The sequence below is a fragment of the Podarcis melisellensis genome, assembly GCF_964234715.1.
Source record: "Podarcis melisellensis genome assembly, chromosome: 1".
Classification (NCBI taxonomy): Eukaryota; Metazoa; Chordata; class Lepidosauria; order Squamata; family Lacertidae; genus Podarcis; species Podarcis melisellensis.
This window is the reverse complement of record NC_138528.1, coordinates 86,729,939-86,746,520: the sequence shown is the minus strand read 5'-3', so window position 1 is coordinate 86,746,520 and position 16,582 is coordinate 86,729,939.

Genomic DNA, 16,582 nt, shown 5'->3' with positions numbered 1-16,582 from the left:
TCACCACCTGTTCTAGAAGATGTGTAATCCTGCATGCAGTTCAGAAGATTTAAAAGAGGGTAGTGGGTAATCTGGTTCTTCTGACACCCCCCCCCCCCGAGATTAATTAGCTGCAGAGGATTTGATGGCTTACAGGTATGATTATCTATATTTTCATTAATGCTGGGAGATGCTTTGCTCATTAAGAAATATATTAATTGCGTCCCAGACGAAATGGTTAAATCGGCTATGATAAAGTGGGCACAGGACATTGGGCATAATATTATGTTTGAAGACTGGGAAAGGTTGTGGACCACTGGGCTGAACTTCACTGCATGTAATGCTCTGAAGGAAAATGTAATGAAAATGATATATAGATGGTACATGACCCCAGTCAAATTGGCCAAAATATACCATTCATCTGATAATAAATGTTGGAAATGTAAGGAAAATGAAGGAACATTCTTTCACCTCTGGTGGACTTGCCCTAGAGTGAAGGCCTTCTGGGAGATGATATATAACGAGCTGAAAAAGGTGTTTAAGTATACCTTTACCAAGAAACCAGAGGCCTTCCTCTTGGGCATTGTCGGCCAGAATGTGTTAAAGAAGGACAGAACATTTTTTATGTATGCAACAACGGCAGCAAGGATACTGATCGCCAAGAACTGGAAAACTCAAGATTTACCCACTCTGGAAGAATGGCAGATGCAGCTGATGGACTATATGCAACTAGCTGAGATGACTGGCAGAATCCGAGACCTGGGAGAGGAGAGGGTTGAAGAAGACTGGAAGAAATTCAAGACTTACTTACAAAAGTATTGTAATTTGGCTGAATGTTAACAAGGATGTCAGAGTAGAAATAATTGTCTACCACTAAATTAGATATGAGCTTAATTATAAGGGAAATAAGGAAAGTATATATTTCTTTTAAGAGAAAAGAAGAGACTGTATTTTAATGATTGAATCTAAGACTGTGAACAAAATGATAATTTGCTTGGAAACAATTTCACAATGATGCAAGTGGGAGCGGGAGACGTGAGGGAGTCCAAAGTAGTAATGAAAAGATGTTAAACAATCAATGTTGTTTTATTAAATATGCAATTGTATTGAAAAACCTTAATAAAAAATTTATATAAAAAAATAAAATAAAAAATAATTGTGTCCCATTGTGTTGTTCTCTTGAATACATTCCATTATCAGATACCATGGTGGCAGTGTGAATATATGTGAGACAGATCTATCATCTTAGTATGGTACTGATTAAAGTACCATGGCTGCAAAGGATGCATGTGTACCTTACAAAAGGTACACAAGGTAGCTCACATAAAATCAATATAAAAGAATCAATCAATATAAAAATGCGACCTAAAAAAACAGTAACAGAAACAAGCCAAGACGCAAAACTAAAAACCAAGTAGGGGAATACACAATAAAATCAAGATTGTAACAAAATCCACTTAAATAAATTCATATTTATCACACACCTAAAAGCAAGCCACGAGGGCTCCATAACCATATTCATTTCTCAGATATTTATCTGCTGTTTCTCAGCTAGCAGTGTACCTTGAAGAGTAACTTCTGCAGTGAAATGTAAGCCTCAGGCATGTTCATATGGAGGGATATGGTTCAGAGATATTCTGGTTGCAAACCATTTAGAGGTTTAAGCCATAACCTTCAAGTGAGCATGGACATGCACTGCCAACCAGTGAAGCCAACAGAGGAATGATGTAATGTGGTAGGAAGGGGTAGCTACTGATTGAATCCTGGCAGATGCATTTTGGACTTGCTGAAGTTTCTGGGCTGTTTTCAAGGCTAGCCTTGTGTAAAGTGTACCTGAATGACTGAGGACAAGCCTGATGGAGAACTCCCCTGGCTTTCTGTATATTAATTTGGCATTTGGACTGTCCTTGGACATTATTTAGCCCTGCCCAGGCAGTTCTGCTAGTCACATGCATACCACAGCTGGTTGTAGGTTTGCATTGCAAGATGTGGCCTTGCTTTGCCTCAAACCCTTTTAGGAGGCTAGATCATGGGAAGCCAGAACAAGTCCTCTTCAGCACTGGTGCTTAAGCCTCCAAGGAGGTCCAATGGTCAAACATATCTCTTATTTATTTTTAACACTGTAGAAACTTATTTTGCTAGGACTTCCATTTGACAATTTGACCACTGCTGCTGGTGATAAGTCACTCATGCTTTTAAACTTGAAGTGTGCGTGAGTTAACATGCTATTCTGTATCAGGGTTTTATATAAATTATTCCAGAAAAGAGATAAGCAATGCTGCAGATATACACTGATATGCATATGGAAAATCCCACAGAGATTGTTGATATACATGTAAGGCACACTCACAGATACACTAGTGGAGAGACCACTGTTGCAGTCAGTTCCTGCTTGTGGGCTTCTCATGGGCATCTGGTTGGCTACTGTTGGATAAGAATGGTGGGCTATATGGGCCCTTGGCCTCATCCAGCAGGGCTCGTCTTATCTGGGGTTGTGGAGTCATTTGAATGCCCCCCTACAGTTCTCTTGTACTTAGGGGTGTCCAGATAACTCCTTGCCTGTATACGCGTACCAGTACGTACTTGCCAGCTTCCTTATGTGCTCTTATGGACCCCTGGCCCACATATCACAAAATAAAAATGGTCTCTGTATAAGCATTGAGAAACCCTCAGCAGTTTAGTTTAGGGCTTGGTCACTTGCTTCTCATCACTCCAAGAAGCAAAAATCCCATCACCAATGAACAATGCAGGTAAAAGTCAAATGTCACTCAGATGTGATACTGGGCTGGGTCACCCTTTGGTGAGAAGCAGCATGAAGTGCAGTGGAAGTTTCTTCATTCTTCCCTAATGAAGGGTGGAGGGGGGTGGATCCAATTACTCAGCACAGCCAAATGAAAACAGCACGTGCAATTAATTTGCTACAAATAAGTTACACTTCAAACCACTGTAAAGTGTTAAACACTTTATCACTGAGAGCTGATGTGCCATGGAAAATCAAGGTTTTGTCTTTTACAATAGACCAAAAAACCAACCCTACGGAAATATATTAAGGATTCTATAAGTTGCAGTTCTTGACTGTAAAACAGTCATTTGATTAAAACAAACGAATATATAAAGGGCTGTCACATGGAGGATGGAACAAGCTTGTTTTCTCCTGCTCTGGAGGGTAGGACCCAAACCAATGGCTTCACGTTGCAAGAAATGACATTCCAGCTTGACATCAGAAAGAGCTTTCTGACAGGAAGAGCTGCTAGACTGTGGAATGGACTCCCTCAGAAAGTGGTGGCCGTGGCAGACCTTGAGGCCCTGAGCAACACCAAAATTCAATGCTCCCAACTTCTTGCCTTCCATTCTACATAATAGTTGTGGTGCCCCCTGCAGCACCTCCAAGGCGCCCAGTGAACACCACTGCGTCCAGTGAAACTGAACCAGTCGCACTCCCCTAAATTTGCCTCTGGTGTTGGACTCTCCTTTCTTGGAGGTTTCAAAGTAGAGGTTGGGAGAGGTGACCATCTGTCAGGGAGGCTTCAGCTGAGATTCCTGCATTGCAGGAGGTTGGATTAGATGACCCTCGGGATTCCTTTCAACTCTACAGCTCTATGGTTCTATGAAGAACAAAATGTTAAGGAAACATCAAAATGACTTTTCTTCTTCTTCTAGGAGACAGCGAAGTGGACAGAACCAAGTCAGATAAAGCAGGACTGGAGAGGAGAAGACTTTCTTATTCTTCTGCAGTTTGGCCTGTTGTAGCTCAATAGTAGATCACATGCCCTTCTCCAGGTTTCCCCAGCTGCTCAGATGAGGTGGCTGCCAATCAAGGAAAGGGTCTTCTCAGTGGTGCTGCCCCATGTATGGAATGCCCTCTCCAGAGAGGCTTACCTGGTGCCCATGCTGTGCAAATGCTTTGAATTAGGTAGTTTGTGGAATGACTGATGTGAAAAAGGAAAAAAGTAGATGCCTGCCGCCCCAGAGTGGTTCAAACTATGACTTTCGCTGCCATGGCTACTATGGCATCCTGACCTTAGCAAGCCCAGCCTGCCTACTAATTAAATCCCCTTTCTATCCCCTTGCTTAAGGCAGTCCAGACCCAAGAACAGCTGAATCTGCCGCAACCACTACCCGGATGTAATGCTTAGCTGGTACCTGCACTAGCATTTGACGCTTGATGCACATAACAGTGCATGGACTAAGTACCTTTTAAATGCTACACCAACTACATGAAGCAAGCAAATCTCTACATTAAGTCATCACTGTGTGCTAAATCAGCCCTGGGAAAGGGAGAACACTAGACACATAACATTCTGATTTGACCCTTCAGGAACAGAGAGCCGGGAGGCAGCCATACGTTTTTTTAAAAAAGCATAAAGCCTCTTCTTGATCCTCCCTTCCTACACAAAGCAAACACTTTCCTCCACCCGTTTTGCTGCCTCCTCCTCTGTCAATAGCGGCAGAGAGCTTCCTGTTCCACTTAAGCTTCCCTTAATGGGACAGAGGCTGCCTTGATTGCTTTGTTCTCAGCCACATCCCCCTGGCAAGCCATCACTTAAAGATACTTCACTGAAGGCTCCTGACTGAACTCTCAATGATCAGGAGCCTCCTGCCTTTGTGAGTGTTGCCTTGCAGTAAGACTTCCCGTGTCTTTCCGGGATGAGGATGCAATTAAGGAGAAAAACTTGAGTGTGGTAATTAAGCGGAGCATCTCTGACAAAACCAGTGGGCAAAACGGTTTGGAGCGGGAGCATGTTGCTCACCCGGAGGTACTCTGTCTGTAGCAGGAAGATCAGTGCCTGTTGGATGGCTGGGGAGGAGAGCTGATAAGGAAGGCAGAGCAGAATTAGTGGGCTCGAAATGAGCAGAGAGCCTGAATACTTGACAGAGCATAAAATGACCTACAGGAATGTATCAGTGTGGTGGGCTGGAAGAATGAAACACCATGAAATCAGAGCCAGCTTGCTGCAGTCTCAAAGCTGGGAAAAGTGTTATGTGCAAGGGTGGGGTGTCAACAGACAGGTGTGTATGCCAGGAGCCAGAGTCAGAAGTAAGTCTGCAATAAAAAATGCAGGTGTCAGTGAAGTTACAATTTTTTCAAAGAAGCAAAATACTGCAGGCCTAGTGGTCACAGCAACCCCTCCCATTAGGTCTTGCCCCAATGAAGCAGTTGTGAAGACTGAAGTTTCCTGCCTTCCCACCACTCTCTAAGGCTCCTCCCCCAGTTCCTCCTCCCCCAGGTAAAAGTGTAACTGCTTTTCATAACATTCTGCAAACAGAAGCAGAATGTGTTTAAGAAGCTGGGCGCATGTCCTTAATAGCTAGCTGTAATCATAGCCACTGCATTTATAAGACTCTGTTTCATTTTTTGATCCCTGGGAACGGTAATGGGAGGTGAAAAGTGGGGGGGAACCCTCACCAGATTCAGTCAGATAGGGTTGCAAGGATATCTTGTGAGCCTCTCTTTTGGTGTGTTCCAAGGCTGTCAGGAAGGATTTCGCTGCCCAGAAACAATCTTTATTTCCCTCCATTTCCTCCGAGGGAATCAAAGGCTGAGAGACAGGATGCTGGCTTGTGTGCGGATGTAGCCCAGTCCAATATCCCCAGGAAAAAGGCTCGCTGAATGGATTTTGTTCATAAGCAGGGTTTGAGGGCCAACTTGGATGATACAGAAAATGCATGATTGAATTTGCAAAATGTTAATTAAAGCAACTGTGTCACGGACCCTGATCTAGAGCAGGACTGTGCTGCAAGGGAAGAAAGCGCTTACTCTTCTCAGCACTGCTTTTCCAATGAGCTTCACTCCTTCTTCTGTATCAAGTTGCTGTTTGTAATTTGCACTGATCACAGCTCCTGTCCCCAGGGAAAAAGAGTAGTTTTGGGAGATGTGCTGGTCAATGTCCACATTAGCCATGGTCTTGATTCCCCCCCTTTTTTTAAGTAAAGCCATGCAAATATGATCATCATGTATAATCATGATGTGAGCAAGGATTCTGCCACCACCATCCCAACAGCTTGGTTAGATGAGATGCAGTGAGATTTAGATTAAATTTAATATCTGCCACCTCCCCATTAAAAATAGCACTCTACATAGCTGATGGTACAGGCTAGTGAGGACATGGGCCTTTCACTTATAGTGAGCTAAGGCTCACTAGTTTCATTCATCTGAAGTTCTAGCTCGGCAAGCACTTTCTTGTGGCACAGATGTGATTACCGTAACTGTGAAGGTGATCGGTGGCAGGGAATGAGAACCTGGAACTCTCCAGGTCTGGTTTGGGCTACACCTCTCAACACCTCTGAATACTGGCTATGTCGAAATCCAGCAGCATCGGAAGAGTCAGAGTTTCCACATCTCTGTGCAATGGGAAGAACATGAAAACATAAGAAGATTCTGCTGGACCAGGCCATTGATTTTCCACCAGCCAGGTGCCTGTCAGGGTGTCCCTAAGAGGAAAGCTCTGACTCCCCCCTTTTTATGTAACACGTAAAGCTGCAGATGGATGAGAGAGTCTGCTGTTAAGTGCATTCATCCCACATAATTGTGCTCCTATCCTTAGGCTTCCAGTTTTCAAGACCTAAGCAAATATCTGTACTTGAAGTTTGCCCACTGTGCTGCAGAAGGACTCATGGCAAAAATGTGATTTTTAAAAATTAAGTCATCCAACATAACCAAGTATGTCTTTATAAAAGGCCTCAAGTTGGCTCCAAAGGCACCAGGCCAAAGGCCAAATGCTTGTAACTACCCAAGCAATGTAGTAATTATCTTAAAAGGCTGGTCCTCAAGGGACCTAGAATTTAGGGATTAAGTAGGCAGCAAACACTGAGAATCTGGATACTCCCTGAGTATTATTTATGTAGCTGACCTGCCCCTGATAATTTTAGCTGAAGTTCTTAACTATGCAGAACTGCAGTTCAAGCTGCAGTTCAAGCTGGGATAATAGTACTTATGTGCATATATTGCAGAAGGGGCAATGTCAGTGAATGCACCATAGTTGTATGAGGCAGGGCCTGCCCCTAACATTAGACAGGGCCAGGTGTGCTACATGGCCTGCCCTAGACATCCCTAAGCTAGCCTGCTGCCTTCAGGTGCAGTGGAGGACTCTATCCCATGACAAGTGTTGAACTACTATTAAATGGCCTCTCCAATCAGCTTCCATACCTAGAATGGAGGGGGAGGCCCTGTCTTGTCCTTTACCCCAGGCAGCAAAAATATCCTGGGCAGTGAATAGAATAGAGCAAAGACGAACTCCTCTTGTGATCTTCACAAGGGTCCAGTGCCGAGGGCCTTCTGGTGGTTCCCACACTGTGAGAAGTGAGGTTACAGGGAACCTTTGAAGGTGACTCAGAAATTGGAATTAATTCAGAATGCGGCAGCTAGACTGGCGATTGGGAGTGGCCACTGGGACCATATAACACCGGTCCTGAGAGACCTGCATTGGCCCTCTGGATGTTATTGGACTTCCAATTCCCATCAGACCCAGCCATATGGTCAAGAGGCAGGTCTGATGGGAACTGTAGTCCACCAACATCTGTAGGGCCAAGGGTTCCTTATGTGTGCCCCAAACATAGTATAATCTCCCTACTCTTTCTTTTTCATATATTTTTATTAAATTTTTAACAAAAACAAAACAAAAAAACCCAAACAGTAACAAATACAATAAAAACTACAAACAAAGAAAAGTATACACAAAACCAATGTTGAATCCATAAAATGGGATTCTCTGAACCCTGTGACTCCCCCCCCCCCGTTCCTTAAATTTCCATTTCAGCTGCATATCATTTCTACTCTAAATTATTATTTTTTACCCCAGATTTCCTATACTATTTCTAAAATTACAAGTGTTTTTAAAATCCTGCCAATGTATTAACCTGTTTACAATACGTTTGCAAATACATAATAAACATTTCCCATTCTTTTTTAAATTTCTTGTCATCTTGATTTCTGAGCTTTCCAGTTAATTCCGCCATTTCAGCATAGTCCATTAACTTGGTTTGCTAAACTTCTTTGTTCGGGACTGCTTTTTCTTTCCATCTTATTCTCTCTACTCTTTCAAGGCCTTCTCCCCTTGACATTCCCACTTGAATTTGCAAAAGACCCAGTTCTCTCTGTCTAATGATGATACAATTTTGTTCTCTCTTCATCATCCATCTGTAACAGTAGAAGTTATTCTGATATAGTTATGAAAGTATTTTTAGTATTTAGTATTTCAGGATACCCTGGCTAGTCCTTCCTGGGTCTTGTAATAGACTGGAAAGTGTAGCAAAGGAACTTGAAAATTAGGCTTTACATCTCTCAGGCATCTTGTACACCCATATTCTTATTCCTAAGAATCCCAAGTGGCCTGACCATAACCACACGTTCAAATTTCTGTGAGATTTTATTCTAACCCTTGATAGTGGTCAAAGTGGTGAAAATCCACACCTAGCTCACACCGCTACTTCCTTTGCCTCCTGACATGCATCAGGAGGGGGCAACCTGAGCTATCCCCATTTATAGGAAAAAAGCCTAGAGTGGGAGAATTAGCATATGAGATCATGTTTCTTTCTGAAATCCCCAAATATCCCTATCCTGGGATTTAACATCATGGGCAGCCCATATTGACTCCTGAGCTGTGGCATCTCATTTCTAGAACAGCAGGCAAACACGCCCGACTTTGCATAAATACAATGCAGGCAGCTCTAGTTGCTTACAAGCCAGATAATCGTCTTAGCTTCATAGTAACAATAGAGGAATTTTCCTGGTTGGCAGAGGCACCAATTGCTTGCAAAGTATAGTTCTGACTCCTTCCCTGTGGAGGAAGGCTTCTTGGGCCATTGCTGAGTTTATTCCATCTGCATGGTATTAAAGGCACAGAAGCCCCCTCTGGCAGAAAGGTGGCCAATCTATTTGTAAGCATCTGGCATTGCCACTGGATTTCACCCAAAGTAGTGCTAATTTGAAAGATTCCCCTTCTAGCAAAATTTCTATGGGGAACGAGTTCTGACAATGAAATTTCACAAGGCAGTCAGATTGAATTTCCCAGGCGTCAAAAAAGGTTATTTATGTATGCCACTACTGCAGCCTGTGTTTTATTAGCCCAAAAATGGAAAACGGGTGAGGTCCCAACCGAAGAAGAGGGGCATCTTAAGTTGACAGAATATGCACAGCTTGCAGACTCAACATATAGAATAAGAGAACAAGAAGAATATACGTTTAGAGAAGATTGGAAAACATTTATTGAATATATGGGAAATAATTGTGTACAGTTGAAAACGTTGGTAAAGGTAGAAGTAAAGGGACCCCTGACCATTAGGTCCAGTCGTGTCAGACTCTGGGGTTGCTGCGCTCATCTCGCTTTATTGGCCGAGGGAGCCGGCGTTTGTCCACAGACAGCTTCCGGATCATGTGGCCAACATGACTAAGCCACTTCTGGTGAACCAGAACAGCGCACGGAAACGCCATTTACCTTCCTGCCGGAGCGGTACCTATTTATCTACTTGCACTTTGACATGCTTTCGAACTGCTAGGTTGGCAGGAACAGGGACCGAACAACAGGAGCTCACCCCGTTGTGGGAATTCGAACCGCTGACCTTCTGATCGGCAAGTCCTAGGCTCTGTGGTTTAACCCACAGCACCACCCGTGTCCCTTATGACATTTCATAAAGCACTTTCACACCCCACGTCAACAAAATGGCCACCCAGAAAGTGGCCAGTAGTCTCTGAACATAGGCATGCACACAGCAAACTCCATTAGGTTGAGTGGGCCATGCCATACCTCCTGTAAACCCACCTATATAAAATGTTCAAATCTTTCGTACATCTGCTAAGCTTTGCAGCAGGCCTCATGAACTGGGAATGCCCACACAATACTAGAAGTTGGCTTATAAGTAGGGCAACATTTTGTAATGGAGTTCCTGGCAAGGAGTATGCTGTGGTCAAGACTTGGCTTTATTAATATTCCCAGTGTTGTCCTCCTTTCTCCTTTTCCCATACTCCATTCCACTGGGGCTTTCTAGGAACAAAGGTCCAAAAAATGAAGCAACTGCATCTTGTAAGGATACAACAGGACCCTTAAGGCCTATCTACACTACAGACCTACCGTACATATCAGTTTTATTTCTATTACCTATCACATCTTACACCAAAGAATTCACAGAATTGTATGACTGTAGTGAGAAAGTGAAGATCCTAAACCTTGCACACAGAACTACAGTTCCCAGGGTTCTGTTTACCAAGGAACAACTGTTAAGCCAGTGATTCCTCAGAGCTGAAACACACAAACCAATGTCTCTCAGCAATACTGCTTTCCATTGCTCCCTGTGGTGTTGCTTCCACATGGGAAGATGTTTTTGTGTAACGTTCGGCCATTCTGTTTCTCTGCCCTTTTAAAAACTACCAAAACATGGGCTGGCAGCAGTGCCAGATTTATGTATAGGCTAAGTAGGCTGAAGCCTAGGGCCTCTAAATCTAGGGGGCCTCACCAGCCTGCCATCTTCCCAGTACCCCAGCCTACCCACTCCCCAGCAGGCAGCCTCCCCTCTCCCAAAATTGCAAACCCAAGACTTCATGCAAGGGCAGGACAACTCAGTCCCAGCAACTATGAGACTTAGGGCTAGCCAATGGGGCCCAAATTGAAGCATTGGGGCCCAACTTCAATTTTATTTTTTTGTAGGGCCCCAGTTCACAGCCAAAGTCTGCAAAATTTAGAGATATACCGGTAAATAAAATCATCTAGATTGCCTGCGGGGCCCAATTGCTCCAATTGCCTTAAGGCCAACCCTGATGAGACTGTGCAGGGGTTGGATTGACAAGCCCTGCCCCTTCTAGGTCCCTGGTGTCACTATACAGAGTATAGACTCAAGGACTTATTATGGAAATAAGGGGGGGCACTTATTGGAAATAATTTTTGTCACTTCTTCTCCACCCAAAATAAACCACGGGATGATGAGCCCAGCCACCTTTTATTCAGTCGCATAAGCACTACATTACAGCATGGCCATAAACCTGTATGTATACACCCAATACAGTGGTACCTCAGGTTAAGTACTTAATTCGTTCCAGAGGTCCGTTCTTAACCTGAAACTGTTCTTAACCTGAAGCACCACTTTAGCTATTGGGGCCTCTTGCTGCCGCTGCGCCGCCGGAGCATGATTTCTGTTCTCATCCTGAAGCAAAGTTCTTAACCCGAGGTAATATTTCTGGATTAGCAGAATCTGTAACCTGAAGCGTATGTAACCTGAAGTGTATGTAACCCAAGGTACCACTGTATGTACCAATGGAGATTTATGTCCAGCAATATCAAGTTATAGGAAAACTGGTGCTATTAACAGTAATCCTTCTAGTGGGTTAATTGGTTCGGCAACTTCCATGCACATGACGTGTGTTGCTAATTATTTCCCCAAAGAGTTAAATGATAACTAATCAGAGGCAGCTACAGTTGCAAATGGCAACAAAATATCTGTAAAAGGAGGAGGAGGAGCAGGTTTGCGCAGGTGAGTCGCAGGTAGAAATACTGTCTGCAATGAAGTGAGAGCAGTAGTTTACTTGCTCAAATTCACAAATAAGAAAATATTGAGAATTTAAATGCTAGATTAAAATTGATTACTTCATTGAGAAGCAGATTGTAAGAAAAACATTGGGGCCTAATAGTAGAGTGCCTGGTATCTGGGGGGCAATCTCATCCTTTGTTTCCACACTGTGGCTGCAGACCAAATCACCTGTCAGGACAGTTATGAGATTCAGGTGAGGGTCAGATGCCTTGTCAATCCCAGCAGGTATAAAAGAGGACGACCATCCTGGCCAGGCCTTTGTCCTGGCCGTGGCATGAGGCTTTTGGATGTCTGTGTCCCACAACCCTCCATCAGCTGCCATGATTACTCCCCCACTATTCCTTCCAGTCTGCTTATCTGCACCCTTAACTCCATATTTTGGTGCCCAAGTACCTGATAAGGAACTGCAGGTGAGTCCAGTTCCCAGACAGGAAAGTCTACCTTTCACACTTCACAGAGCCCTTTTGGTGCCTGCAGCATGCACTGTAAATTGCCCACCTTGGGGACCAGAGAAGGCAGCAGTGGGAAGGGATCCAGAACTACCTGTAGAAGGCAGGAGGCCAGGCTGCAGGCTGGTAACTGGACCTCATCCTGAGGGAAAATAAGTTTAGGGATCAGTTCAGGGTCAGAGGAACTGTGTTTTGTCTTATTTTATTTGTGCCTGGTGATGTTTTCCTTTTCTGTTTAATTTAAAGTGCCTTTTGTGTTTCAAATCCTGTTACTTGTAGATATTCAAGAAAACATTTGTTCTTTGTTTAAAAGCCCAGTCTGGTGCTGTGACCACAGAGTCTCCCCTGCTCTGCCCACTATCAGTGCCTTAAGAAGGGTCCTGGGAGGGAAAAAGCCCAAAAATGTACAGGTGCCAACCCTCCAGGAGAAACCCAAATTTAGGGGTTTTCATCTCCAAACCCCAGGAGTCAGCCAGAGGGGTCTCACTGCCCCTCAAGAAAGGCATAGGGAAGTCAGTGAGTGGTGGCAGAGTGACAGAAGCCCATTTTTATCCAGTTGAAGATTAATTTTTATTTTTATTTTTAGATTCTAATTGAAACATGCGTAAAAGGTTTGAAAGTGGTGCTAGCAAGCAGAAGAGACAGAGACTTGAAAATGCTATGATAATGAAGTTAAGACCAATCACGGCTTTCGTGCATCAACCACAAGAGCTGACAGATCACTCTTTAAATCTGGTGGGCTGTTCAGCTGTGGATTGCTGCCTTGATGCAGTGAACTGTTTTGGCATTATCAACGAATTTTATTCTTTCTTTTCATCCTCCTCAAAGAGATGGGCAGTTCTAAAACCATTTTTGCCACCTCAGTCTAAAGTGCCTAAATATTTGTCCCACACTAGGTGGGATGCACACACAAAAGGCACAGAAGCTGTTTTGGAAAGTTACAGATCTATCACTGATGCCCTCAGTCATTTGTACTCTGAGGTTAATGGGAAAGGGAAACCAGGCTCCAAGCTAACAATCTTTTGCAGAAAATGGAAGAACTGGAATTTGTGTTTATGCTGCATTTTTGGACCCATGTGCTAGGTCAGCAAAGCCCTTCAGAAATCAGACCTGTTATTGAGTTCTTGTGCAAGTTTGTACAGTTCACTTCTGGATTTTTTAAGGAAAAGTAGAAATAATTTTGATGAGCTTGAGAAACAACAAAAGCCACCTTGCCAAATGTCAACTACAAAACAAGGAAACAGCAAAGAAATAACAGAAGTGAACCTGATGCCTTAGATGCACTTCAAGAGATAGGTTTAGGATAAAATCCTTTTTTCCTATATTAGATGCACTTGAAGCCAATTTAAAAATAAGAAGTACTGTGTACAGTGATGTTGCCATTCTTGCTAATTTGACCAGACTGGACCTAATGGTCAGGGGTCCCTTTAACCTTAACTAAGTAAGAAATTAAGCAAGGTGTTGAACTGTTGATGGAAGCATACCCAGAAGATATTGACCAGAAACTTACTGATGAACTTTTCACCTGTACGTGACACAAAGGCGTAGGCTTACAGCAGAGCACTTTCATACAGACCTTTATCAAATTGTATACAAGGCAAAAATTCAGATGGCCTTTCCTAATGTGGAAGCAATCTTGCAGCTATTTCTTAGCTTTATGGTCACTAACTACTTGGGAGAGAGGAGTATTTCAGTACTCAAAAAAATTAAAAATTAATTAAGGACCACAATGTCTCAAGACAGGTTGTCTGCACTTAGCATTCTGTACATTGAAAGTGACAAACTTAGACAAACAAATTTTGATGAAGTTTTGGATGATTTTGCTATGAGAAAGGCTAGGGGAAAAACATTTTAGCCTTACTGTATTTGATGGTTGTAGTTTACTTCTTAAGATGTATTTTAAAACTGATTTTTTAATGACAACATAAAGTAGAATCTAAAAGTGCCACACTGTCAGGTAATCGTGATCGTATTATTTATACTTTCCAGGCAATATAATTTGTAAACTCCAGGTGTTTACATTACAACTTCATTTTCCTAAAAAATAATGCTTATTCTACAAAAGGTTTATAAAGTTCAGTTATTGCAAAAGTTTTTCAGTGTTAATTTTATGCATTTTTTTTTTAAAATCACCATGGTATTTAACAATAACATCTTATGTCCTTTAGAGGATAAATTGTGAATTGCAGAATTTTAAATACCCACCATCATCCTTGGCTTCACACAATTTTGTTTATAACACTCTTCCATATTCTTCTAGTCATGAGGGGGCCTCACAAGTGGAGTAGCCTAGGGCCTCTCTTCATCTAAATCCGGCCCTGGCTGGCAGTAGCATAAAGTCCACTCCACAGCAAGTTGCTGGAGATTAATAGGTTCTTGCACCACAGGGATTAATTGAAAGCAGATTCTCCAAGTGTCCCTATTTTATTTTCCAGGGATGTCCCTGATTTAGAGAAGGTGTCTCAGTTTCTGATTGGATCCTGGAATGTTCCGCTTTTCTTTAGGACGTCCCTATTGTCATTGGAGAAATGTTGGAGCCATGTGAAGGCTATCCTGTACAGTGGTACCTCAGGTTAAGTACTTAATTCATTCCGGAGGTCCGTACTTAACCTGAAACTGTTCTTAACCCAAAGCACCACTTTAGCTAATGGGGCCTCCTGCTGCTGTCGCGCCGCCGGAGCACGATTTGTGCTCATCCTGAAGCAAAGTTCTTAAACTGAAGCACTATTTCTGGGTTCACGGAGTCTGTAACCTGATGCGTATGTAACCTGAGGTACCACTGTATAGGGAAGTTTTAAAGATGTTTAATGTTTTATTATGTTTTTATATATGTTGGAAGTTGCCCAGAGTGGCTGGGGCAACCCAGTAAGATGTATGGGGTATAAATAGTAAAATTATCATTATGGAAAGGGACGTCCCTATTTTTAATGGGAGAAATGTTGGAGGGTAATTAAAGTGGCTTTTCATACAGCCTGTTTCTACCATGAGACTGAAAGCTATCATGGATTGTCCTGCTACTACCACCAATTGTACAAAGCATATTATGTCCATGACCTTGTTAGCCTTATTTCCAAACGGTCACGTCATATTGCATGGATAAATGCTAGAGTTTACAGTTTCAAAAATGGGAAGTTGACTACAAAGGATTAGTAATAGTAGTAGATGGTTTTGAATTTGAAGAAATCAGCAGATTTTGAATTTAGGGTAAATTTAGTTCATAAACATTCACATATCCAAAATTGTGAAGCGTGCTGAGTTTGCTTGCATGCAGAGCTGTCTTTCCCATAGAGCTTAGTGGTGCGTTGCACCAGGGAGCTGGCCTCTCAGGGGCGTCCCAGAGAGTGGGGGAGCTGCGAGGCTTTACCGGTGGCTTCTCCTTTCCCTGAACACCCACCAGCTGCACACCGTCAACCATATGGCTTGCAGGCGCGCAACTTCCCTCCCAAGCCTCTGCGGGGATTGCTTTCCCACAGCAGCTTGGGGGAGAGTTGCACCCCCCATGGCTGGCAGTGTGCAGCTTTGCCCCTCCACTATCCATGGTAATTTGGGGGTGCTGGGCGGATAGTTGCACCCCGGTACCGCATCTGCTAAAGACGGGCCTGCCTGCCTGCAGAAAAAGTGAGAGTAAATAACAGTATATATCAAAATTAGGTACAAAGGCATTCAGCTCCTTAGCGCTTTTTACCAATACTTATTTCCTGATCACCCTCTAGTCACTGAAAGCAGCCCTTCTTGGATGTAATCATTCAAATAAATTCCATCTCGGGCTTTTGCTCTATCTTCTCTTTGCAGGAACAAACACTTTACAAAGCAATCCTTTTCTCGCCCCAGGGACTAAACCTTGGCTACTCACCTCCTGCCATGCCAGTGACATCTCTTTGGAAAAAATAACAGCACACATGCAAAGTGCACTGCTTTTATGAGCACTCCTGTTATTGCTTGCTGAGCTTTTTTCCTGGAATAAGCATTGTTTAGTATCTGTCAATATTTCAAGCTGATCTATGCTAGCTATGTTCTTCCCATCTCACCCATTAAATGGAAACTTAACATGTTCGGATCCCAGAGCAACCCTTTGTAGAAGAGAATGCAGGGAGCAGATAACTAGTCAGCTTCTTGGACAAAATGGAAGTGGAATGGAAAGAACGTTTCATATCTAAATGCTGTCCTTGGAACAAGTGGTGTGGGCTGATTAAGAAACCATCACAGAGAAATTCTACCATCCTACCCATCAGTTGTAACTTTTTCAACAGGGAAGGGTCACACAGAGGCAAATGTAAGATGTGTGGCCCTCACATTTATGATGTTGGCTGAACATTCATCAGTGTCTATGTGTGCATACATGTGGTCAGATAGCTCCCACAAATCTCTCTCTTTGGTGATCACTTGTAGCTGAGTAAGATTGTCTCCCATAAACAGTTTTAACAATGAATCTGTGACTGTGGAGGCCAATTCTGGACCCACATGTCCTTCCACAGTGGGGACATTGGTTTCTGGGTGAGAGTTGATCACAGTGTGATTTGCCAAGCACACCTTCCTCTTAACACGCTTCTCCCTTGTGTCCTGAGTTTGAGCGTCTTCAAAGCCCATGACACCTTTGGTAAAGGCTGTTCTCCAATTGGAGCTCCCACAAATACCAA